This window comes from Malaya genurostris, chromosome 3, assembly GCF_030247185.1.
Source record: "Malaya genurostris strain Urasoe2022 chromosome 3, Malgen_1.1, whole genome shotgun sequence".
Classification (NCBI taxonomy): domain Eukaryota; kingdom Metazoa; phylum Arthropoda; class Insecta; order Diptera; family Culicidae; genus Malaya; species Malaya genurostris.
Genome location: NC_080572.1, coordinates 200929649 through 200957616, shown reverse-complemented (window position 1 = coordinate 200957616; position 27968 = coordinate 200929649). Strand labels below are relative to the sequence as shown.

The 27968-nt window shown below is 37.8% G+C and overlaps 1 protein-coding gene across 3 annotated transcripts in view; it reads left to right on the top strand.

The window, feature by feature from the left end:
• LOC131434570 (arginine kinase 1) overlaps positions 1-27968 on the top strand; it is a 243705-nt gene that overhangs the window by 185493 nt on the left and 30244 nt on the right. The window contains exon 1 of one of the 3 annotated variants that reach the window (XM_058601406.1): positions 8574-8728. The exons of the other annotated variants lie outside the window; for them this stretch is intronic. The gene's annotated coding sequence lies outside the window, so the exon portion shown is untranslated. Of the gene's footprint in view, positions 1-8573; positions 8729-27968 lie in introns of those variants that run through there. 3 annotated transcript variants of the gene reach the window in all.

Sequence of the window (27968 nt, the reverse complement as noted above, 5' to 3'; positions counted from 1 at the left end):
TTTCCTTGTTTTCAGGAACTCAGCACGTTTCGGGCAAGTACGCTCAGTTGCTTCGTGGGGTCCATCGCCGTTCGCACAGCGAGAGGTAGATTCCTCTTCATCTACACACTCGTTGGTAGTATGATTCGATCCGCAGCGGTTGCAACGGCTAACCATGTGGCAATTCCGAGATCTCTGCCTTTGTTGCGATAGGTTTCCCATTTCACGATGATATGATCGGTGGTCTTCAGTTCCTTAAGCTGCTTCAATGTGGTCGTACTTCTCTTGAAGTGAATTAGGTACAATGCATCTCTGTACGTGCGTTTATCCTCTTCTCGACATTTCATTCGATGAATTTCCAAGATCTGATAAGGTGTCCATCAGCGACTCTTCGCTGACTAACGGAAGTCCTCTCAGCACAACTTTGTATGGTTTTTCACTCGGCTTGTCATGAGTGAAAAATTCAGCTTTCGTTTCCTGGAGCTGTTTCGAAACCAGCTCATACTCGCCCTGTGAGTTGCAAAGCAGCTTGGTCCCAAAGTTGCATAACTTGAATGTTGGTGTAACATTCAGTGAATGTTAATGCTTTCCGCAATGAGTGATAATCCGCATTGGCAACCATCAACGGTGGAAGCTTATTTTTTTTGTCACTGTTTTCCAAGTAGCATTATCCAGATATTTCGGAGCGGCATCCGGATTGTTATCAATATCCAGCGAAGCGTAGGTGTTCATTGAAGCCACTGCCACGTGGCTTACAGACGATGCTCTGGAACTTGTAGTTTTCTGTCTCTCACAATCGGTCACTTCAAGCGACATCTTCTCCAATTCACTCGTATGTATCAAAGTTTTATCTGTGCACACGTTAAAAACAAATCAGGTGTACAACTTTGCTTCCGCCGCTTTCCGATAGGTGGCTGTACCGGCTGAGGCTGGTCAAAATACATAGATGATAATGCCTTTAAAGTGAGTGTGTATAGTGCCTAACGAATTGTCATCGCCGTTTCAGTGACAATGGTTCTTGTTCGCGTATTATTCACGCTCGAAAAAGTCTGTTTACGCGCCAAATTCTCGCCATTTGCGGGAAGTTTTACTTTTCTGTTACAATTCGAAAAAATTCAGCTGAAGCGCATCGAATGCTCTCAGAAACTTACGGTGATGCTGCTCTGAGTAAAAGAACGTGTCGGGAGTGGTTTTAACGTTTTAAAAATGGCATGGTGGTAGAACAGAAAAAACCTTCAAAGATGAACAACTAGAAGCATTGCTTGATGAAGATTCGTGTCAAACCCAAGAAGAGCTTGCCGAATCGTTCGGAGTGAGTCAGCAAACCATTTCAAAACGTTTCAAGGCCCTGGGCATGATTGAGAAAGAAGGAAACTGGGTGCCGTACGAGTTGAAACCGAGGGAAATCGACCGCCGTCTATTTGTATGTGAACAACTGCTTCACAGACAAAATCGTAAGGGGTTTTTACATCGAATCGTAACCGGTGATGAAAAGTGGGTTCGATACGATAATCCTAAACAGAGAAAATCATGGGGAAAGTCCGGGCATGCTACTTCGTCGAAGGCAAAACCGAATATTCACGGCGCCAAGGTTATGATTTGTATTTGGTGGGATCAGCTCGATGTGATTTACTATGAGCTCTTAAAACCGGGTGAAACCATCACAAGAGATCGCTACCGAACGCAACTGATGCGCCTTAGTCGCGCGCTAAAAGAAAAGCGGCCACAATATTAAGAGCGACATGACAAAGTCATCCTCCAACACGACAATGCTCGGCCTCACGTCGCAAAAGTGGTCAAAAAGTACCTGGAAACGCTGAAATGGGAAATCTTGCCCCACCCGTCGTACTCCCCAGATGTCGCCCCTTCTGACTTCCACCTATTCCGTTCGATGGCACACGGGCTGGCAGATAAACATTTTCAATCCTTCGAAGAGTTGGAAAAAAAGGAATGGTTCATGGATTTCGTCAAAAAGGACTCCTTTTTTGAGTCGGGATCCGAAAAATGCCGGGAAGATGGGAGAAAGTTGTCGCTAGCGACAGACAATACGGAAAAAAAAACGGCGGAAGCAAAGTTGTACAGCTAATATACCAATCGACTCACCGATAAAACGAAATTTTTTCTCACTTCGCTCAATTTCCTCGAATATGGTAAAACCAATTTCTACAATTACTTTCGAGGATCATGAATTAATCGGAAAAATAATATTCAAGAGAGTAGTCATTCTGTATAAACACGGGGAAATGGATTTATCCGTTTTTTTAATATGAGATATTTCAGAACTACGATAACTACGTCTACAAAAGGGGCGTAAATATAATCGTCTTTCATATGTCTTTATTTTGGAAGGATCAGCGAAATTACCCCTTCTTCGAAGTGGCTTTCGGCGAAATGGCATTCGGCGAATTAACCATTTTTGCGAAATGAGTTTTTATGAAAAAGGAAAGCGAGTATTCAGTATTATTGAAAACGAATTGCTTTAAACAGCTCAATATTAAGGGGACGTGCGTTTTTAAGCCTATTTTGGGGACTTTGTTCGATAATTTGTTCATACAATTTTTTTGTATCTGCTTTGAATACGTTTACACATTCTTTGGACATTTTCTTAAGTCATGAAACAGAACATTTTCAGAGGTATACCGCACATAAAAACAGGTACTCCTCTGCTGCCATGGTTCATTTTTGGCGTATTTTCTCAAATTCTAACAATGAACAGCTGAACACTGATGTAATTACCCTTGTCACACTGCGTACGGTGCACAAAATAAACTCTGTAGAATTTATTTCTCGCATCACTGCAAACAATGCACAAAACCAATATGCAAAATGTGGATTTGCTAATACCAAAAGAAGCAATTATCGTGGTAATTCTTTGCGAAAAATGATGAAGGCACTGCGAAGAACCGATTAATTAAGACTCTTTGATGTTCCACAATATTGGTTTTCCTTAGATGGTGAAAACGGAAGAATATTCCTCCTCCATCTGAAACTGAAACCTGGAACTGAATGCTCGATTCTGGGACTGAAACCGTATACAGGAACTGATACTGGAACACGATTCTGGAACTGAGCTCTGGACCTGAACCAACCGAAATGAGGTGCTTAAGATGCAATTACTTTCCTACCTGATCAGTCAACTGCACAGGCAAAGATGAACGAAATTTTTTTTGCATTGAAATAATTTTTATTATCCATATTTTGTTTACATTTTTTTTGTTCAGTAGCTACAATATTCTAGTGATACAGTTTGTTTCTTAACATATATGGTGTTATTTAGTTGACATCTATCTAGCTTTATTACTCATTGATTCAATATTGTATTATCAGTATCTTTTATGCATGTTTCATCTACTTAACCTGAACTAACTTATCCTAAATCTAGTTGTAAAGCGCTGCAAGCACTGCGAGAACCGACTTTTGAATCGAGGTCCGGAAGGCCGAGTGTCATATGACACTCAGTTCCTCGAGTACTCAAAATCTCAGTGTGTATGTGTATGTACGTATGTGTGTATGTTTCAAAAATGTGCACTCGATTTTATCGGAGATGGCTGGAGCGATTTTCACATACTTAGATTCAAATGAAAGGTGTCTTGATCCCACAGGTTGCAATTGAATGTCACCCGAATCGGGCTTTCGGTTCGGAAATACCGAGGTAGAATGTACAGGGTCCGGCACTCGAAGTGTAACCAACTTCAGACCGCTCGCGCAGCTGACGCACGGGCATCAGCTCTCTAGAAATTTGCTAAATGATTGTTTACAAGCGCAAGAAAGCATTTTGCCAAAAGTGAACGCGAAAAAAAAATCAGTGATGGATTTAAAACGTAATAGTGTGATTGCTTTAAATTTAGATGGAAAATCACAACCAGCGATTGTTCGTGAGCTCAAACACCTTAAAGTGAATAATTTTGTTTATCGCACCATAACTCATTACAATAATACTGGTAGCATCGCAAAATCCGCAATATCCGACCGTAGCATCCGCCGTATACTGAAAAATGATCTGAAGGTCAAGCCTTACAAGATCCAAAAGGCGCATGATCTCACACCGAAGCAGCAACAAGTTAGACTTGATAGAGCGAAGGAGTTGCTTCGTTTGGCCGAAAGCGGTCAATTTCCGAACATTGTATTTTCTGTCGAGAAAATTTTTCCAATTGAGCAATTCGTAAACTCTCAAAACGATAGGGTTTACTTGACCGACCGTTCATACGAGAATTTGAGTCATCGATTGGCCACCAGGAGGCAGCACCCGCAACAGATAATGGTTTGGGTCGCTGTAGCCGCAGATGGGCGCTCTCCAATCGTTTTCATCGAGCCTGGCGTCAAGGTAAATGCGACATATTATCGGGAAAGTATTCTGGAGGTTGCTTTGAAGCCGTGGGCAGACAAACATTTCGGTGGCAGACCATGGACGTTTCAGCAGGACTTGGCACCGTCTCACAAAGCTCGAGTGAACCAAGAATGGCTGAAAAACAACGTTCCGAACTTCATCACGTCCACACAATGGCTCTCGAATTCACCAGATGCGAATCCAATGGATTATTCTCTTTGGGCCATTTTGGAGAGCAGAGTCCGAACTAAAAGATACACCAGTCTCGAGGCGCTGAAAAAAGTTATTGTCCGCGAGTGGGCCAAAATACATACCTGCAAGTCACATTCGGGCAGCTTGCGATTCGTTTTTTGACCGTCTCAAAGCCATAGTCAAGGCAAAAAGTGGTCATATCGAGCAAAAGTGAATTGATTCTGAATTTTGTATTATTTTTACACATTTTGTGCTTTGAATTAAGTAAAAGTAATTTTCCAAACTGAATTTATGGCCTTTTTAATTGGTTACACTTCGAGTGCCGGACCCTGTAAAGAACAAGTGACTCGATTTTCTCAGAGACCGCTCAATCAATTTTTTAACTTAGATTCAAATAAAAGAATAGTGTTTCAATTTATAGGCTATGCTAGTTGCTGGTCAAACGCACTGATTTCAGCTATACCGATTCTCAGTTCCCGGTTCCGGAACTACCGGAAATAGTGGTCGATGTTTTGATCCACCTAGTGGTGCTATAGTACTTTTCTCATATAACTCATGATTTCATTAATATTACTAAGGGATTCATCACACAAACTTTTCTTTGAATATTAAATAGAAACAAAAAGGTTTGTTTGGGCATACCTTTCGACTACTATTTCCGGTTCTTCCGGAGCCGGGAGCTAGGAACCGGCTAACTGAAATCGGTTCGTTTGGTCAGCAGCTAAGGGGTAAGGGATAAACAATTTTTTTTACATTTTCTTGTATGTTATTTCAAAAAATGTATGGACCTGGGATCGATAATTCAGTGTAAGTTACCGAAAATGATTTTTGCTCACTTTTTGAGAAAAAATAAAATAAACGCGTTTTTTCTGGAAACCAATTTTTCGAAGTCCGTGAACACGATCCTGCAAAATCTACTGAACCGATACTTTTCAAACTGGGAACATACATTCTTGGTATAAAATACGGAAATTTAACTGAATAAAGCTTGCTTCAGATAGAATTGGAACAAAGACAATTGCCTGTGTTTCAGTTATTTATAATTGAATTCAAGATCTTTTTTCATACAATTGTAGTGTTTTCTTCATACTTTTAATAAAAAAATACGGATAAAATTATTCGTCACGGTTTCGAAGGAATTCTCGAATTTTTCCTGTAACACGGCTCATCAGGCGGCGCACACCTTCTTCGTCCATCGTTTTAGCTATCTTATTCCACCAGGTCGTCATCTGATTGATGTCTTTGACAACCTCTCCCTTTGCCTTGAATCTCCTCTTCATGATTGCCCAGTATTTCTCAATAGGGCGAAACTGGGGGTAGTTGAGTGGGTTAAGACTTTTCGGAACAAACTGGACCCCTTTCTCTGCATACCATCATTGAACGACTTTGTTGTAATGACAGCTTGGCAAATCTGGCCAAAACATTACGTGATGGCCGTGGGATCGAATGAACGGCAAAATTCGTTTTTGGAGACACTCTTTTTGGTATAGTTTTTGCCACAGCTGCAAATGCCCTACCAAATCATAAATTTTCTTGCAAATTTGTCGGACAAAACAAATTTAAATTTGGCTGGAATATACCCCCCCCCCCCCCCCCCCCCATCCATCGCCAAGTAAAATTTTTGATCTGGGATTTGCCCGAAGTCAGCCTTGACATAGGTTTCATCGTCCCGTCGAACTTGATCAGCATCTGGTCATATAGTTTCCGAGCACGAATTTTGACCACACTATTCTGTTTTATGGTCCGATTTGGCTGTTTGCTAGCTCGATACGATTTGATTCCTTCTCGGAGTCGAGTTATCCTCGCGGTACCGAATTTTCTGGCCAAATCACGGTCCGACAGATTAGGATTCCTCTTAATCGTCTTCAAAATCTTACCACGCAGTTTCCGGTCGACAGTTCCACTCCGACGATTGGCTCGAGGCTTCCGAATCGTCGTCAATATTTCTTTTCTACCTTCTTTCGGTTTCCATGTCGATTGTTTACAAAGTACAGTCGATTTGCGGAATGTCAAAAATCATACGTGAAGCTGACTAAATTCCCGACACGTTGGCGCCAATAACTTCCAAATCCGTCCACCAGGAGCGCCACAATATGAGCAAAAGTTTGTTCCAATTCTAAATGAAGCTAGCTCTATTCTTTACATGATGCTTTATAATGTAAAAAAAGTTTGATTAAATTTGCTTAAGCCGTTTATCCGTAAAAAATTACAAAAAATTGAGTGATGTCTGAGAAAATCGAGAAAACCTTTTTAGTTCATTTTGCACATTTCATTCCGTAATTCCCGAACCGGAAGTCGGATCAGACGAAATTTAATCGCACGCTATGGGACTACAAGGCCTTTAATTTGAATCTAAGTTGAAGAAAATCGGTTGGGCGATTCCTGAGAAAATCGAGTTCATTTGTTTCCATTTTTTCTGCATGTTCTACCCCGTTACTCTAGAACCGGAAGTAAGAATTTGTTTGTGAAAATCGGTCCAAAAAACCGAGTTTGTATTTTTTCTGCGGTGAGAACGATATCGCAAAAACAAATAAATCAAATCATTCTAAATTTTCAAGTGTTCTTTCTAATTACTAGAACTAGTTCATGAACAAAGGGTTTTGCTTGATTGGCAATGTTTTTTTTCAGAAAAAATCGATATTTCTATATTATTTTTAAGGAAAAAAAGATTGCCGCGCATGAACTATTTATAGTATAATTAGGAACAACAATTGAAAATTTAGAATTTATTGATTTATTAGTTTTTGAGATATTGTGCTCACCGCAAAATAAAAGCGTTTTGCGGCAGGATCCGCACAATGTACATTCTTCCACATGTAACGATAAATTTGTTTTTCACTTCCTAGAGTAATCGAAAGACTGGGCTTCTTTCCTCGAGCCGGAAGGTATGTAACTCCTTAAGCCGTTCATAGGACACTCGGCCCACCAGGCCTCGGTTCAAAAGTCGGTTCTCGCAGTGGTTACAAAGGCTATATAAAGACTGACAAAAAACACGGTTTGTTGGTTACGTCACTTATATCGCCATCATATCTCCGAAATCGAATTTGATCTTTGAACGTGATCAATGCCATGATAATTGCTTTTCAACGAGACTAAGATTGTTGATATCGGTTTAGTCATCGACGAGAAAATCGAGCAGTTTGTTTACCACGACACTTATACTGCTATATCTCCGAGCCTAAAGATGTCAACCATTAGATAATCGAACTTGTTCAATGACGCAATAATAGTTTTCGAGCGAGTCTAAAGTTATAGAAACCGATTGAGAAAATTGAGCGGATGGAAAATGTGCGGTTTGTTAGTTATGTCACTTATTCCATCATATCTCCGGAATCGAAAATGAGAGCCATGTTATCTTCAAACTGGATCAACTACCCAATTGTAGCCTTCAAGTTTGTTGAAACCGGCTTAGCTATCGCCGAAAAAATTGAGTGAATATAAAAATCTATATATCTCATGTGCTGAATCGAATGGTAATAAATAACACTAGGGGACTTCGGAGTACCGATCAGAAGTCAGATTCTTCCAAAAAATCTATGAGATGCTATCGAATATTAATTCTTAAATTTTTGGGCTTCAAAGCTTGGCCAATATGTAGAGCCTTTTCAATTATCGTATTTGTGAAGTGTATCTCGAAATTATTTTATACTACGTTGAAATTATAGGACATGTTCAAATATTCTTCAAAACATGTCGCTAAAATTAGCTCATGCGTTATCTGCTGCTATCATCGCTCGTTGATTTCGTGTTTCGGTTATGCAATTTGTTTTTCGAATTCTATGTCACGAACTTTCGGCTGCAATTGCGCATTTCGATTTTGTGTGGCCTCACTGTTCGGGTGACAATATGTATTGAAGGTGTGCGACATAATTCTTGTTGCGTTTCACCAATACCGACGACGAATAATGTTAGTGAGTACAGTGTCATATCCAGCCCCTCAGTTGACTAGTATGCGGCTTTGGCGGGCTCGCCCGAGCGTTGTTTCTTGCTAGCTAAATGTATTAGTATGTGTGTGTGTGTTTCGTGCTCGCTACGCAACATATCACGAAAACAACGCAACCCATTCGGTTTTCGGCTTCTATTCTGGTTTTACGACTGATACATACTTGTATCCAACTGTTTCGAACGTTGGTGGGGGGGGCATAACGAGCTACCGAAAGCGTTGAAATAATTTCAGGCACCAGCAGAATCACTATACAGTTGGATCTTGCGTTCAGCGGTTGTAAAAAGGTTGGTGTCTTGTGCAAGCGAAAAGTATTCTTTTTCCTGAATAGGTTCAACACTATATACTATTGTTTTAATTGATTTTTTTTCCGTTGTTACGTAAAGTAGGAGTTTTCCCTGTGATAACATTTAGTGAATATTTGCTAGTGAAGTGTGTTGAACTTCGGGAGGTACCGTAAGTAGATGCTGCTAATTACTGATTTATTCGTGGAACAATTTACTTGAAGTTGATATTCATTGAAGAAACGGGCGGATATAGCTGCCAAGCCAAATTGCGCTATTTTATAACCGGCTTTTGGACGCCGGCCGGGGCAGACAACACGTTGTGTTATAAACCTGTTTAGACCGGTTCCGAAATAAACGGAATGGTGCAGTAAGAAGAATGGCAAATTATACTTCTTCATGACCGCGTGGTGTGTTGTGCGAAAGTATAGCGTGCGTGTGTATGTGTGTTGGGGGGAAGTTGGCACTTATGGAGTTTTTCAATTCAAAGATGTGCGTTTTTATTTTTCGATGGGAGCTATACGATCAAGCGATTAACGAAAGAAGTTGGACAAGAATTGTCGGTGCCAAAGCAAGAGAAATTGGTACCTAAAAGCAGTGCCCCATTTGAAATAGTTGTGTTTCGTTAGTGTGTATGGGTGGAAAATATGGTCGTAATTTCGTTGGTGAGACCGTCACTAGGGCGACTGACTCATTTTGCATACAATACAGCACTTCGCAACGATTGGATACACTCCAGACTTTTAGTGATTAGGTAATCATCACGTATTTATTTCTGCGATTCAGGGGGAAGAAAAATTGACGTCAGCGCATCCGCAGCTTTTCAAGTGCATCACCCAGTTACGATGCTGTGTGACAACATGTTGGTGTATTTTTTTTTCTCCTGCTAAATCACATGACTGGAAATGCGTGGGAGTATGAGAGTAGAACCTAGGGTTTCAAGGACAACTTTTCCTGAGCGATATTTATCTGAGAGTAATCCTAGATGCAATGGTTGCATCACTGCACCACGTGATGCTGATCAAATTTTGGTGTCAGCTCTTTTGGTTTTTTTTTCGAACAAGAGCAAATGTTTCTTTTTCTATTAGTATTGTGCAATGATAAAACAACAAATACAATTATTAGTTCCCTTCAAGTCAACTTGGAAAAACTTGATGCGTTTTTTCAACTATTGTTAAAGATGTCCTTGATATTGATGTACTAAACTAAACAAAATAATATTCAATTTCAAGTCAGTGCAGTACAATGCAATAGACGTAATAAGAATATTATACTTCAATGGAAATGGATAGACTAATCCAATCAGCTTTTCTTAGACTGCTGCAGTGTCCAAGTGGAAAAACAAAGAACCAAAAAACTCTCAAATATTGCTTGAAAGTTTGAAAATTAGTTTTTACTCCAATAATGAATTGAAACATTGCATTTAAAAAAACAAGTGCATCAAACTTTTTTCAGTAAAACAATATTCCAAGATATTCAAATATTTTGGACATTTTTCAAGCATCAATTAAACGCACTTTTTTCCGGTGTAAAGTTTTACTTTCTCGAAGAGTTTTAGCCGCAATATGAAAAATTACGCAACGATAATGCTGTCTCGAAAAACACTTCATGTTCAAGTTCGTTTTATTGGTTTACTTGCGTGGTCGTCAGAATGCTTAAGAAAGAATTTTGAAATCTTCGAATCCATTTAAGAATAATGTGAAATTTTGTGCGGTTTAGATTTTTTGCCTTTTCTTATACTGAAAGGCTTTGCTTTGCAATCACTGTAAAACTGATTTTTGAGTCAAGGCTCAGAGGGCCGAGCTCCATATACAATTCGACTCAGTTCGTCGAGATTGAAAAAACTGCGTTACAAATATTTTCTATAATATGGCAGAAGCGATTTCAGGGTGGCAAGCGACCGGGAAAAAGTTGGGAATTTGATTTCATCGAGAAAAACCGGGAACAAGTAGGGAATTTTAGTGAAAAATCGGGAAAAATATTACTAGCTCACCTATGAGTAACAGTTGTTAGCATAATTTTTTTTTCAACAATTGAAAAGTAGGAGACTATACGGAATTTTGCGTTTGAGCGAAATGTTTAGTACAAGTGTTGAAACAACTTATTGTCCATTGGATTGGGCCAACACCCCATGTCTCTTCCAACGATTTTTAGAGGTTTGCAGGCAGTTTTAAATCAAACAGGAAGCAGCAGAGTTTTTTTTTAGTTGTTATCAATAACAGGATAATTTGGATGCTTTATTTTTATTAAATTTCTGAATAAGTATTCAACACATCTGCAAAATCTCAAGGTAACAGGGAAAATTTTCAATAAAATTATTGAAACTGGTTTCTGAGGACCAGTATAGAATCTTAGAAAGATTTAGAAAATGGATTGATTTGTTCAGTGAATCTATGTTTAATTTTCTTTTAAAGGTCTTCAACTATTCCTTAGTAGGATCACAAGAACGTTGATATTGATGTAGATGAAGGTGAATTGAATTTAGTTTGAGCTTTTGGAACTTCAATAAAGTAATGATTTAAATTATTTACGGCTATATCTATATTTACCAAAACAATTTCAGGGTTTACATTCGATAGTATTCTAGTCGATTAGTAAACTGGTAGAATATATAACTAATTGAACTAATCATTGCCTAAATTGAAACCCTGAATGTTATTGTTTGATCTGCTAGAATCAGATCAATTGTAGAAAGATTTCTCATAGAAGATAAATTTGTTAAGCTATTGGAAATACAACTGGTTTAAAACCAGCGGAAGAACTCCTACTTTCTGATTATTTTTCCATTTGAGCCAATTTGTTCTGAGTCCTGATTACTCTACGAGCATTTAGAATCCTATTAAAAAAAACAGATCGATATGTTGTGCATATTAACAGCTATCATTGGATTTATTTTCCCATCAACGCATTGAAAACGTAAACATTGTTTATTGACTAACAGATACATTAGAAATAAATTGGTGTTTTGAAAGAGCAAGTCGTGGCAGCCGAACGGTTTTGCGAAATCTTAGGTATACGTACATCTAATGATTCTAAATTCAAATTTTTGGTCTGACAGGACTTTGTTAATAATAGGTTTTATGATATTCATCACAATCTCAGCATGATCATTTATCTGAGGGTATCGTTCATTGAACAGATGTGCTTGCAAGTGAAATATTTTAAACAGTATATGTACATATAACAATTTATTGTACCCTGGCCGAAGCCCTGGCAATGACGATATTATGTTAGATTCGCTGTGCCATCATCAGTGTTGGTGATTGCCGATAAATTGGCAGAAAGCGACTCGATATTTCTCTACATTGTATACAACATTTTCAATCTGGTAGAAGATGCTACAAGAACTTGCTGTCTCTCAATGCATGAACCGTGAGGGAATTTTTCTGCATTTCTTCGCTCCACTTCATACTCTGAGTATTTTACAGTCCTTAACAAAATATATACAGTCCGGCAATGATCGGCGCTGTGAGGAATTTACCAAGAGAAAATCGCAAGTTGATAATTGTCGCAGATAATTCGACTTGATGATTCTCATCCTAGGTTACAATATACAATATTTCAAAACCCTGGTCTGGAGCATTCACAGCTATTTTCATAGATTCAAAGGTTATATGCACATATTTAGAATAAGCGGCAATAGTAAAATGATTCTATCGCAATTATCCACTGCTCGTATAGAATCGAATTACAAAACGAGAATAAGCGACAGGTCATCGAGAGAAATTCGCTTTCGCACTGGTGTCCATTCTATGTTATATGAACCATGACGGTGTTTTGTTGCTGAGATGATATCCGTCTCTCTTTGATGGTACTAATTGAATCGTGTAAAGAGTTGGTAGAGAGCGTTCTTTGATACGATAAAAGCCATCCTCGGCCGTCATGCCGTTTATAATTTTCATGCCGAACTGAGATTTCCAGCTCTGTGCAAAATGATTTGAAGTTGCAAGCATAGATTGTTGTTTGTTATTTCCGAGTGGCAAGCGTCCGTTTTTGGGATTGTTGTTTCTTATTGATTTATTTTCAATCATATGTATACCAAAAAAATAATAAAAACAGTCATGTGCACTCGAAAGAAATCGGTTACGTGTAACCAAAACCACTGAATGACTTGAAAAAGGCTTTAGCTTTGCTGCATATAACATGTTATAATGAATATTTTCTATTTATACATCAAAACGTCATCTGTCATCATCATCAATACTGTAAAGTATTTGAATTCTCAATTAGCGGGCCTATTACAATCATCCTTTTTTGACATGGGATATCTGTTTAAAGTTTGAATCAAAAAATGTTTAAAAAAACTAAACAAGGGCGATTTGAGTCTATTCCACAAACCGGGAATTTTTATCAAAAAAAACGGGAAAACAGGGAAATTGAAATCGGCAATTCACTTGCCACCCTGCGATTTCCACAAAATTGAATTTAAATGAAAATTCCTGAAATCTCAACATTTTTCTTTCCCGATCTGACTTCCGGCTCCGGAATTACAGGGTGATATGTGCAAAAAAAAAATGGACAAAATGCGCTCACATTTCTTAAAGATGGCTCAACAAATTTGAGCAAACCAAAGTTCAAATGGATGGCCCTTTAGCCTTCGAGAAAATTCGTGGATTTTATTGCGTTCTTACTTTCGGCAGTGTCTTTAAATCGATTTTCACAAACTAGGATTCGAATAAAAGACCCTTATGGTTCTGAAGATTACTGAAGAAAATTTTAATCTCAAGATTAAGTTTCTATGAGCGACAAAATAATGGGAAGTGACTAATCAGTATAACTTCTTAGTTTATAAAACTTATAGAAAGTCAAATTCACTTAGATTATACCGGTCTTCAATTCCCGGCTGAAGAGAACCCGAAAGTAGTCATCAATTAATGCCGGAATATAACTCATACGATTTTCGCTTTGTTAGATTCAAATGAAAGGCCAAAGGCTACTATTAAATTTTAATCAAATCTGACTTTCGGCTTCGGCATTTGAGTGCAATTAAAATTTAAAATGTCAAATCGTCTCGTTAAGTGACAATGCAAAACACATAAAAGCTAGTTGATGGCCAATCAAACCGACTGAGGTTATACTGGTCTTCGGTTGGCGGATCCAAAAGTCCAAAAAACAGAAGTCAAACACTGAAAAATTTATTTTGCATCGATTTCATACATGTGACTACGTGTTTTACCATACATTCTGGTTAAAAATCATTTCATTTTAAAAATTGGTAAAATATATTACATTGAGTACTATTTACATCACAAATACATAGGTCAAATTGAGGGTACTATTGAAAAAGAAAAGCGAAAACTTTTCGCTTTTTTGCAGCAGTATTGTTGCAATATGTGTTACAACCAGTGCAGTAAAACTTCATTCAATTCAATTGAAACTGAATGTGAAGCACATTGACGATCATCCACTGCAGTACACTTCACTCTCTGACACACACAATGTTTGCTGACGGCCCGAACGGGTTTATCATACATACAGACATTTGCTGATCTCGACGAACTGAATCGAATGTTACATCGAAAGTTATATGACACTTGATTCCCCGGGTCTTGATTGCTAAGTCGGTTTCACAATGATTGCATGATCTTGCTATATGGGAAAGGCTAAACTTCAATTGTGTGCTCTTTTTCGTATCAAAAAGGGAACTGAGTTACAGATTTCATATTAGGAGTCATAAAACATGACGTCATCGATGTTTCATATCGTTTTGATGTTCATTTAAAATGGCTGTATTTCTGCAAAAAAACGATACATTCTTCGCGCGCATCTCAAGAGTTAGACAAAAATCGTCTGAACTGTCGTGTGTTTTCAACATGTAAGGCCATTGTACCCTTAGTCGTCTCATTAGTAGATTCGCCATGTTATTTTGCCAATTACTCGACCTTCAATCAACGAATTGTGATACAATTGGATACAATATCTTTGCGTCGGCTCTAAGAAGCAATACCAAAATTGAGCAACACTGCTGTTATAGCAACGCAAAAACTCGAAACGAATGCACCTATTTTCATCTTACCATCTGAGTCAATCTACCGACAGAGAACTCACTCTATCTAATGGTCTTCGTATATGAGATGACTACTTGAGCTGAGATGAAGGTACCGTAATCCTAGTGCTTTTCACATGCTGTCAACGTGCCAAATATATTCAGAATAGAACTTCGAAGGCCGCTGCTGAGACAGTATGGTTAATTGGGGGGACAACATATTTTCACTTAGTGATAATGTCAAAGTATGACGAGTAAAGTATTACTTGTCATTTGAATTGATTGAAGATGATTATTTGTTGTTATAACATTTTGCCTAAGTGTTTGGTGAAATCGTTTCTCTTACTACTCTAGATCTAACAAAAATGCGCGTTGATCACTACTGAAATATAGATATTCCTTCAACAACTTATCTTGTTTATCAGTTCAAATTTCATTGTCCAAAAATAGCAATTCCAAAATTACATAAAAACTTATGAGTAACTTGTTTGAACAATTGGTACTTAATGGTGTGGTAAATGGAGGATAAACAAAAAAAAGGGTTTCCGACAGCACATTTACAACCACAAATGCAAACCCACTTCAAGGATATTGGTTTGTTCTTATCACGAAATAACAAATGTTAGCCAGCTTCATCTGCACCGAATGGTTTTTTTCAACTCTTTTTGCTTCAATAACGCCGAAAAAAGATTTTTGAACAGCGTACCTCTGTGTTCATACCCGGGTTGGCGGTTCAACGCATAGGGCACTGGTCTTACAAACCAGTGGTCGTATGTTCGAGCCCCGACCTGGAAGGATTCGTAGTGTCAGTAGGATCGTAGCACCAACCATGCAATGGTTCTGTACACTTTGAATCGGCTGCGAAGTCTGTTGAAACAGAACGTCAAATTCCACTACAGGAATGTAATACCAAGGCTTTGCTTTGCCTCTGTGTTCGTCCATTCGACTCATTTCGTCGAGATCAGAAAATGGCAGTGTGTGTATGTGTGACAAACAATTACACTCAGTTTTCTCGGAGATGAATTGAACGATTTTTACAATCCTAAATTTACGGTCTTGTGATGATCGACTGCTATTGAAATTTATCCAGAATTACAGGATGACGTGTAAAAACAATCGCAAAAATGTGAATACACTTTTGTCAGAGATGACCGAACCAATTTTAACAAACTTAGATACAATTTGAAGGACTCATGGTCTCATAGATTGAACATAATCAATTTAATCAAAAATGGGTAGACACTGCAATTGAATTTCGTCCGGATCCGACTTCCCGTTCTGGAACCAAAAAGTGATGAGTGTTAAAAACAAATGTGTTTTCATAAGTGTGGATATTGTCAGAGGCATAAACGAATTGGCGTGAATATGACTAATTTCCTCTACTTTTATGCATATGTAGAACCTGGAGTCACCAAAACGCATTCATAACAATACACACAATACATTTTTGTCGAACGCAAAGTAGTTGAACGTTGGTTTTGTTTTTACTAGTTTGGTGAAAAGTTCGAACTATGAACGATTCATCGAATTGATTAAATTCACCTCCGAATCGCATGTTTCAACAGTTGAATAATCCTTCTTGTCCTTTTTAGTAATCATTGATTGCCCTTAGAAGGTGATCTGATTTGTGATATTTTCTCCGTCGTTGTTCACTTTCCGGGGTATTTTGCTCCAATGCAAACGACGAGCAGCTGAATGCTGATGTAATTACCCTTGCTTGAAGTGAAACTGACACGGTGCACAAACGAGCAGAATATTCCTCCTCCATTTGAAACTGTAACCAGGAACTGATTGCTTGATTCTGGAACTGAATTCTGAACCTGGAATTGTAACTATATTCAGGAATTGAATGATATTGGAACTGGATTCTGGAATTGAGCGCTGAACCTGAAAACTTTACTTCCTGCTCAGTCATCTGCACAGCCTAAACAAAATTTATCAAGTGTTTTATATTTACCCAATAGGTGTCATAGGAATGAAAAGCCGATTACTACCTCAAAACCGTCGTCGCGGGTACGAAAACGACAAACACCCGTCATGAGTTTTCCTCTGTGATACTCGTGTTTAAAAAACTTTAATATTGACTTATTTGTAGTTAAGTAATACAACTGAAAATTTTATCATAAACGGCTGATCATATTTTCGATGGCATATGGCAATAAAATATATTGAGACGTTAGATACAACAAGAGATTCTCGATCAAAAACTTATCACTGTTCTAGAGCGTTAATTTTTCAAAGGCTTACTCCAATCAAATGATTGTGTTAGTTTAAAGTCATTCAAAATCTTTTCGGCTATACCGGATCCTGGATTTCGATTCTAGAAGTAGCTGCCAAAATCATCAAAATGTAACCCACATAATTTTTTCAGTGATTACGGAATCTCTTATGATAATCTTTTATTTAATTTCGGATATCTAGCAAAGCAAAATCCTGGCATTACATTTCTTTTGTGGAATTTGCTGGTTCTGTTTCAACAGACTTTGCAGTCGATTATTAGCGTACAAAATCATTGCATGGCTCGTACTACGTTCCTACTGATACTCAGAATCCTTCCAGATCGGAGCTCGAACGTTCAACTACTGGCTTGTAAGACCAATGTCCTATGCATTGAATCCCGAAATGAGCGCTGAAAATAGAAAATAGATTGTATTAGCTCAAAACTGTTCCAATTTATAACTCTTTTTAGTTGAGGGCCATTCAAACCGTTCTCGGTTATATTGGTTTGTGGATCCGGAAGTAGCGGTTAAAATTTTTCGGTGATGACTGAACCGATTTTCACAAACTTAGATTAAAATGATTATATGATTATTATGATTTCATGAGTTTCTAATTAATTTTTTCGAACTCCAACTTCCGGTTCTGGAAATACAGGGTGATGAGCGTTTGATAATACCGTCTTTCAAAGTGACGAAGCCAACAACGGATTTTTTCAATTTGGCTAAAAAATGTTCCTATTTGTTGATTTTGTTAGTGGACATTTTTTGCTGTACCGGTTTCTGAAAGTAGCGATCAAAAACCCACATCAATTTTTCAGAGAATGCGGAGCCGATTTTGACTAACCTAGATTTAACTGTAATCTTATGATTCCATAGGTTTCTATTTAATTTTATCCGGATCCGGTGGATCCAAAAATACAGGATGATGATTGTTGAAACTTATTTTAAATCGTCATTCATAGTGACGACGCTGAAAACGTAAATACTGATCTAAACTTGGCTGAAAACTATTCCAATTTGTTGGTCATATGAACATAACTATTTTCGTTCGGGGTTTTCGGTTCCGGAAGTTACGCTTAAAAATTCTAGAACGAAACTCATATCGCTGGTTGAAACTATTTTTACGAGCTAAGATTCGAATGGAAAATCTTATGTGGCCGTGGATATTCGCAGAATTTTTTGCGAATTCGGAATTATAGGAACGCAACATAAAGTGAGAAATCATGAAAACTGAGAAATCAATGAAAAATATTTTGAAGAAACTAAGCTAATGAGAAAGGCATCGTTTCCAGGTTTTTGTTAGAGAACGGTAGCCTCTTTTAATGGGAAAACCTACTTTGGTTTTTTTCAAAATTGACCTGAAAATCAAAGATTTGATTGATTGACGCACTCTGCGGGAAAAAATCAATATTTTTCCCCCCAATCTAGTACGTCCTGAAAAGCGCAATTATTTAAACCCGTGGATTGTCCTTGGGGCAGTTGCTTTCATTTCGTTCTGTTTTCCAATGAAACGCGTGACCTTCATTCATTTTACGCTAAATGCTACGGCAAATGCGATTGAACGGCCTGACTCTTGTTAGGTTGCATCCGTTTTCCCATTTCCCTCGTCACGTCATTTATTTTATTAGAAAATTCAGCAGTCGAAAGGCTTATGGATTATCGTATTATCGACTCGTTGGCTTGTGCTTGTCAGCATATTTACAGCCACAGCTCAATTATAACGTCAGCAGTCGCTCCGTTAACCGATTCTCGGTAACAGTTACGTAAGTAATCGATTTCTGTGCTGTTTTCCGTTCTGTAGGTTGATTCTGGTACAATTGCCGGTATTCAGTATTGTTATTGTGGTGACGCGAATACTGAAAAAAAAACAGTTCATCTGACTGTGGGCTAAAATTAGATTGCGCTGGTGGAGGTTGTACTGCTCTAAAACACACCTAGTATACCAGAGGACATCCAGAGCGGCGCTCGGATCGGACCTGTATTAATTTAAAACGGCACACACCTCGAGAAACCGGGAAAACGGCAGGGGAGATTGGGATTTATTGCTCTTCACTATTTATGAGCAACATTGTCCGTGGGGTAAGATCCGGGTGCAGCTGTGTTGGCGAGTTTGCTTTTTGCTGACAAAAATAGCAGCTTTGATACCGGTGCACAATTGGAGGAAATCTCGGCTTGAGACTTGCAGCAGATCATTTCTATCACTGACGTGAGTCTCAGTAACGATGTTATGCCAAGGTATACGATCCGTCTTCAAAGTAAAACGCCAAATCTTGCTTCAAAATATCGTTATTTAACCGAAAGCATACCAATGTTTAAAGATTCAAAGGACAAGTTATCCGTAAAAAAATGTATACGCAGTTTACATTTGTGTCCACAAAAGATTATCAATGCATACCAGAACTTTCTAACATGCAGCTAACGATTGACTTTCATTATTGCCACAATTAGTGCTACTACCATAGCTGGTACGCCTTTTGGTAAATGTCAGTAACAACCGAATCCACCAGTTTTTTTTAGCTTTTGTTTGTGGTTTAACTAAACAATAACTTCCAATCTTTAGTATACGACATACCATTAATGACATTGCCCTTGTTCTGATTGCTAACCCGCTTGTTTCCTACCCCGCACGCATCACGCATTCCTAATCGAAAAAGAACGGAGTGGTCGGATAGGGGATGTTCAGAAACAATGCTGAATTTCTTTATATTTTACTCCAAGAGAAACTGATCGGCTTTAACGCATCACACGTTAGCGTAAATTCACATTGCGCTAATTGCTAGTTTAAAGCACAGTTTTCATCGATGTGATCAAAATATGCGAACTTGTGCATGTAAAGTCCCACAAATTAACGACTACGCGGTGAGTTATGAGTTAACAGCATCGAGTGACAACCACCCTCAGTTCTTAACACAATACCACCACGATTTCCTCTAATACGCATGTTACAGTGTTTTTTTTTTGCCTGCAGAATGACCAATTTTCATAATTGCGAAGGTTATCACAAAAAGTGGTAACGACGCTCTTCAACAACCAACCAACACATTGGGAATCAAGTGCCGATAAGCTCTCGAACCCGCACGGCTTCATTTTGCTGCGTATCGATTAGCTCCTCATTCGGAGGGGACGTTGCTTTGTATTAAGCTGATTTTTTTCTTCATTCCATTCTGGGTTAGTGAAATATGGGAAATTTGAATAGCAATTTAGAATCGAATCACTGTAGCTGTGTGTGTCTAGAAAAAGATTCCACTGAATCGTTTCATGTGTGCATAGAGCAAACGACCGGATTATACTTCCTGAATATTCGACAAGAAAGGGTGGGCAGTGTCAAAGGCATAACCGGAATCATTTGAAGGCGAATGAAACTTCTTCGAAGTCAAACAATGATGACTGCAGTTTTCTTGAATGCAACCAGTACGCTGAATGTCGATGAAAATAATTGTCGTTGGCTTGGACTAAGCATTGCACAAATAAAGTTGACACTGGTTATTTGCGAACGCCTCAGGTTTATTCTGCAATACCAAGCAAGGAAATCAAATTGTCCTTCCAGCAATCCGGTGCATAGTCCGAATTGATTCAATACTGATGCTGGTTGCGAAAAGGTTACGATTAAATATTCGCGACAGTGAGTGTGCACGCACAAAAAGGCGAAGCTAACATGAACAAAAGTATGACAATAAATAAAAAACAGGTCGTTTCTTGATTCATCATTTAACTATAGATGAGAGAAACTTCACAGTAGGAAACATCTGAAATAGACATTCGGGATCGATTTATTGGTTCTGAATAGAACCGGTTGATAACACTTCTTCGTTGTTATTGTTGTCCAATTATATACAGATGGCTATAGTTTCCATTTACTTGGTATGGATCTTAGTTGTTCCGTGAGCATCAAAACTTTACCTTCCGTACTTCAGCAAAACATTCCTGGCACATAATGATGCTGCATCCCCTATTGTTACATTCTTGATTCGTCGAGCTTACAAAATTCTGCAATTCCAAGAGAAAGATCTCTCTGAAATTCGTAATATTTGTAGCAATCGTACTCTTTAGAAAAATATTAGATCCATTTTTTCATTCTACCATTAGGGGGGCCATTTCCATGTTAGAGTGGATCAAAACATCATTTATTTTGATTTTCTACAAGACTGTTTTTTTTTTAAATTCACAACTTTTGAACCACTGTCGTCAACAAATGTCAATAGTTTCTAGGAAAAATACGTATCATATCAAAGTTCCAAGTATGTAGGAGTTTTGTGTAAACAGTGAACAGTTGAAATATCTCGTTATATAGTTATAATATTTTGAAATTTGGCGGACAATGGAGCTCGTTATCGTTCACGAACAAGACCCTCGAGATGCTAAGCAGTGGGTGAGATTTCTCTAATCGACATAATGTTTTTGCCTTTCTCATAGAGAAAGGTTATGCAATCACTGTGAAAACCGGCTTTTGAACCGAGACCCGGAGGGTCGAGTGTCATACACCGAGCGAAATAAAAATAGCACTACCTCGTTTTATAGTAATACTTTCATAGACTTCAACGTAGAAAAACTAATTTATATATTTATATACATTCAAACAACTCTCTTGCCACCTTGTATGTATGTTATAATGCCTATTATATGGACTATTTGCATTTTAACTGGTTGAACTGGTCCATGAAAAAACGTACGAATTATAAATATCACCACCGTAGACAAAAGTCGGTTCTGATAAATTTTGACATATTTTTGTTTTGATGTTTGTTGATTAGTAATTGCGTCAAGCTGAAGGTATAGTTTCTCTCCAATAGTGACGAAAGTAGTTTGTTTTGTTGTAATATAGCAGTCATGGGTCGATCTCGTCATCTAATACTAGAAGAGAAAATAAAAATTAGGGCATACCACGACGCAGGATAAGAAGAATTTTTAGAATTGCAATGAATCAGAAAAGAACAGTATCCCAAATACGTGCAGAGATGGACCTACCAGTGACAACACGACGATTTCAACCACCTGTATTGGTGTAAAAGTCTGGTAAAACCTAACCTAACTGAGAAGCATAAGCTACACCGTCTCAATTTCGCAAAGAAATACATTACCTGGACTGATGAATGGAAAAACGTACTCTTTTCTGATGAAAAGAAGTTTAACCTGGATGGACCATATGGCTGGCAATACTATTGGCATGATTTGCGCAAAGATCCTATTGTTAAAATGAGTCGAAATTTTGGAAGCGGTACGCTAATGGTTTATGGGGCATTTTCATTTCGTGGGAAACTTCCAGAAATGTTGGAGATAAGCTTGACTGAACACGGTGAGTCCTTAATGGGTCCGGGTTACAGTTATCAACAAGATAATGCTGCAATCCATAATTCAAAATTGACTAAAGAGTGTTTTAATGTCATAAACATAGATGTTCAGGCGTGGCCAGCTTGTTCTCCGGATCTTAATCCTATCGAAAACCTGTCGTCTATCCTCGCTCGTCGCATTTACTAAAACGGGAAACAGTTTGACAATGTAAACACGCTAAAAAATCAAGTTCGCGAATGTTAGAAGGAGATCATACAGGATATTCTTGAAAATCTGATATTGTCAATGAATTCACGTCTAATTGAAGTTATTCGAAATAATGGCTGATACACACATTACTAAGTTGTTTTACAATGTAGAATTAGGTTATTTTGTGGAAAATAAACTCGTAATCCGGTAAATCAATAACTGGTGCTATTTTTATTTCGCATATTTTTTCATGAAATGGTCGGTTCAAATGCAAATAATACATATAATAAGCATTATCACATACATACAAGGTGTCAAAAGAGTTGTTTGAATGTATATAAATATATAAATTAGTTTTTCTACGTTGAAGTCTATGAAAGTATTACTATAAAACGGGGTAGTGCTGTGTTTCTACGTTTAAGTCTTGTAAAGTTTTGCGATGAAACAGGGTGATGCTATTTTTATTTCGCTCAGTGTATACCATTCGACTCAGTTCGTCGAGTACGCAAAATATCTGTGTGTGCGTATGTAACGTTTTTTTGCACTAACTTTTCTCGGAGATAGCTGGTTTTCACAAACTTAGATTCAAATGAAAGCTTTTTAGGTCTCATACTACATTCCTGAATTTAATTTTGATCTGACTTCCGGTTCCGGAGTTATAGGGTGAAATGAGCAAAAAAAATGAAAATATGTTTTCTAGCTTTTTTTTATAGATGGCGCTACCGATTGTCAGAAACTTAGGTTCAAATGAAAGGTCCTATGGTCCCATACGGAATACTTAAATTTCATCTGAATCCGATTTCCAGATCCGGAAATATAGGGTAAAGTGTGTTAAAAATTTGATACCATCACTGAAAAGGGCGAAAAATCGTAATCGTATTATATAAAATAGTATCATTGATATGAAAAGGGCACTAGGTTTTTAAATTAATGAATAGTTGTAACGTACGACTAATTCTTTAAAAACGAGTTATAAATAATAACGCGGTAAGCGACACTCTAGTGCTCCATGATGGAAAACTACTAGATGAAAATAAACCTTCATTCCTCTACTTTCCGATGCCGTGTTCGGTTTCTCCCTCCCTTGTTTGGTTCCAGTGAAAACCGGAGAACAAAATGAGTCCGGTTCCTTTGCGCAACCCTGCATGTTGTGATCTAAATTGAATAAAAATAAAACATTCTTATACTGCGCTTAGCAACAAACATTCCAATGTAAAGTATGGATATTTTGTCAATCAAAGTAAGTTTTCGTCAAGATTTTCCTTACGATCTCTGTATTGCAATCGTTATATTGCACAGTTCACACTGAATCAAACTACGCAGTATGAAAGTGTGCTGAGGCAAAAGTGCTATGCAACTTTTTGATTTCTTTCGTTTTTTTTTCAAAATCATTTGCCAAACGATTTTGAACCTCAATCAATCGTAGTCATTTAGTCCGCTCCGAAAAAAATAATCGATTTTTCCAAATAATCAACTTTTTACCAACATAGTCAATTGCTCGTTATTCGAAAACCTAACTGAAGACGACACCGATTGCGAAACTAATTCACGCTATTACTAATGCTTAATTTTATGTTTATAGTCCAGCGAACTCGAATTTCTTTGAGTACCCATCTGCCAAACCACCAAAGATACATTTCTTTCTCGCGGCCTATTTGAAGTTTCTTCCATTTTTTCGTACATTCTCTAGTACGGAAATTGATCGAGAAACACAAAACACACAAGCCAAGAGATTGAACATGTTGACCCTGAGTTGTATGCAATGAGACACAATCTACACAGCTTAGTGGTTACACTAGCCACCACTCACTATCGTTGTGGCGTTGGGGTGCTGCATGTTTTCATTCTGTAACAGAAAAATTGGCTGTGTTGGTGTAATTCATTATAACTTAATTGAAATATTAAATTGTACAGTGCGACTTGTACTGTACTGCGATTTCATTTACTACACTACATTGCACCGGTTCGGCACCAACCAGTCTTTTGCACTTAGGTGAAATCAAAACTTTACTGACTGTCCTATTTTGGAGTTAGTATGCAAAAAAAATGAAAAATGAGATCTCATTTATATAAATTACTTACCTATCGTTTGGTGCTACTGCTTCGCAAGTCATATTACTATGACCAACAATACTATCAGCTTTTTCACGCAATTTTCGAATAGAGTCGGCGGAACCTTGAATTTATTTGAAAAGTTGAAATTTACGAGTTGAACAAATATTATTTTGTTGTTTACTTCCTTAGTACATAATTGGAAATATATGAAATCGTTGTGTTCGTGGTTGAAAACGATAACATTCTGTACACAGTTTGCGTGACGGTCAGCCATTAAACGAAAAAAATTATTTTGCTTCCATGTCATTGTATAATGAAATGAACTGAAGCGACTTCGAAAAGTTATCTTGTTTGGTTATCATGCCCCGAAAAAAAAGTATGTCATGTATTTTGATGTGAACTTCAAACATTATTTTCACGTTTGATACACTCAGGCAAAATGAAGTGGTGAAAATCGTAAGGCAAATCTTATGATGCTTCAAAAATCACAATTTCAAAAGACTATGACTCTGGGATATGTATCTCACTATTATAGTTTTCATACGAACAACTTATGAATTTCATGGTTTATAAGAGAAGTTATGTTTGACATAGAAATTTCGCACAATGTTCCTAAAAATTTTGTATAAATTTCATAAGGCTTTTTATTGAAATTTCAGTTTTCAGGCGGTCTTATGATTCGCATACGATAGTTTTGTTGCTAAAAACCACACGATATCATTATGAAATTCCATATACTTTTTGCCTAAGTTTATGTGATGTTTCATCTTCTTTATTGTTTTGTGCTTTCGAAAACTTCACGATCGTTCGCGTCATAAGATCGTCATGTGCAAATAAGAAAGTCATTTCATTGCTGAAACCCGGACAATATCTAGTCTGATGTCTATTCGAATGTACGGCAAAGTGGCCGCTTCCCTAATGTCTGATGAGTGAAGCGACGGCAACGATAATTAATATGTCCGGTGCTGAGCTGTTACGAGTCTAAATAATCCTATTCACAAAACTCTAGCCAAGCACGATTTCGCCCGTCCGCCATGTGAGCCTCTGGCGATGTATTTTTTTTTTTGCACTGCGATGGTGAGAATGCATTCGGTCAGATTTTTTTTTACATTCAATTACCCTCCCGGACATTGAAAGCACGTGTGGGAGTGAGCGAGCATTGCTTTTGGCAAGTGACCAATCCCACTGATGCAGATGAATTGCTGGGCTTGGTTGCAAATGTTCATCATTTTATATGCAGATCGGTCGACGGAGCATCTGTTTCTTCGCAGAAATAGTGTCTCGAATGGGTATCATTCAAATTTATTACCGGCAGATGTGTGGTGTTCGGTAATGATAGGGCAACGGTTCCCATAATCATTTTGTGCTCAACCATTAATCTGATATATTAAAACCAGATTTACTTCCTTTTTGCAATGCATTGGTTCAATGGATATGAAGAAAATTGGCACATTTGAATTAAATTTTCAGAAATGCTAATTTATCACATTAATTTTACTGTGATGTTTATTTTTTTGGGGCCGCTGCAAAGATTTTGGATTCGCTTACACCAAAATTCGTTGATTGTGGGTCGAGTAATTGGTACAATTACTCTATAATGTTGATGGCCAATTTTTTTAAGTCAAAAAATAGAATATGTAGAAAATTGGATTCTTTGCTTAGTTACTTATTAATAAAATTGCCAAGGGTTGTTATAACAATTTTGATTTAAATTTGTATATTTTCTAAGCCGAAGCACAAACCATTTCTTTCTAGAAAGATAAACTCATGCTCGATTCCCCTATCTCGTCGCAGCATTTCTCGAATACAGTGTCTAAACTGATGTGGTCAACTGTACTGTTTTATTTATTTCATTTTATTCGGCGTGGAATGTCGGTACGATCGTTGGCTGTGCTGAGTCGTCGTTTCATGCCTAGCCAGACTAGCATTTATTTAATTGAGCGTTCAATTGGGTTTTATTAGTGTAACGGCCATGTGTATATGAAAGTCTCTCGATTGTCAGGGATTTGGTTATGTAGAGAACTTCTCAATGATTGCTAACCCTTCGGAAATAGATTGCAAATGTAATGTGTGCTGCTTGAGATTGGTTTACTGTTTTGCATGGAACACCTTAGAATACCTTCGTATGTAATGTCTTGAGAGAAAAAAAAACAGCGGAGATCGAAGCGTCTGAAGTTGTCGTTCAACAGTCGAAACTTCAGTACTCATGCCTCCAACAGCAAAACTCACACCGAAAGGAATGCCGGGGTGGGTGACCGGAATCCCTAGTCGTCCACCTTGTCCGAGGTGACAGATATTTTGCGATCATTCCAATTTGTGCATGTCAATCCTAGCTTTAATTGTTTAATTGCCGAAGTGCCCAACTAACATTCCTAACACCATTCTATGTCGAAATACGTAAATGTGTTGAAAATCCATTAGCCGTGCTTGATGCTAATACGTGATAATATTTGATCGTTCAATTTATCTTCAGTCTTTTAGTCTACGGTTTGTGATGTTCTGTCTGACTGTCATGAAGAAGCGTCGGGACGATTAAATTCATTCTACCGACTAGCACATTTCCTGCAATTTCATGATAACCAGATATACGAAACAAGATAATGACATCATAACGTCGGATCGGTGCTTCTACGTGACAGACACTGGTATCGTTAGTCAGTAGTTACGATCTGGAAGGATTGTTTGTGTCTGCCCAAACTTAGCACCTACTAACTAATTTCTCTCTCTATGTAAAGGATCTATTGTGGAATCTGTTGAAATAGAATGCTAAGTTTCGTCTAGAAAAGCGGTTCGATAAGCTTACTTTGTCAATTATTTGTAATGTTCTGGGATAGATGAATTAGGTAATCAATTTCAATTGTTGGATTGAAAAAAACAAATTCTGTTTTTGCAATAAGTTAAGATTTTTCGTTTCACTTAACACTTCAAATGATTCTCTAAGACTTTGAGGAAAAGTCTAGGACTTAAGATAAAAATATCATTATTCATAACAGAATCAATGAATCTTTGCTTGTGTGAATTGTTTGTCACGATAAGAGTTTTTCTCAAAATAACCATTCGTGATCTCGTGGTCACGAGAATCTCCATTAATTACACTGCCATAGTGAACCTGGAGGCTTAACAGAAAAGTGTATCTTACAGTAATTCCCAAGTCGATAGGTTGAAATAAATGATAATGAAGATCAGCCGCTGTTAAATGCCTGTAAAGGCTTAAACGGCACATCGCGTCATACCCCCCCACTAGAGAATCACTTTAGCTTCTTGAATGCATTTTGTGATGCAGCGTCAGTAGCGTAATTATCTGATCAAACCGTAGATATCCCCCACATGATTTTACAAGGTTCACTCAAAACACATCGAAATAAAGTTTCTAGAGCGGATGGTTTTATAGCGCATTTGTTGAAGTTCCGGAAATATCCAACAGCTGACATAACATCCATTTCTTGAAGATTTTCTCAACCGATTTGCTACATATAGAATCAAAGGAAACATTTTGATAACTCGT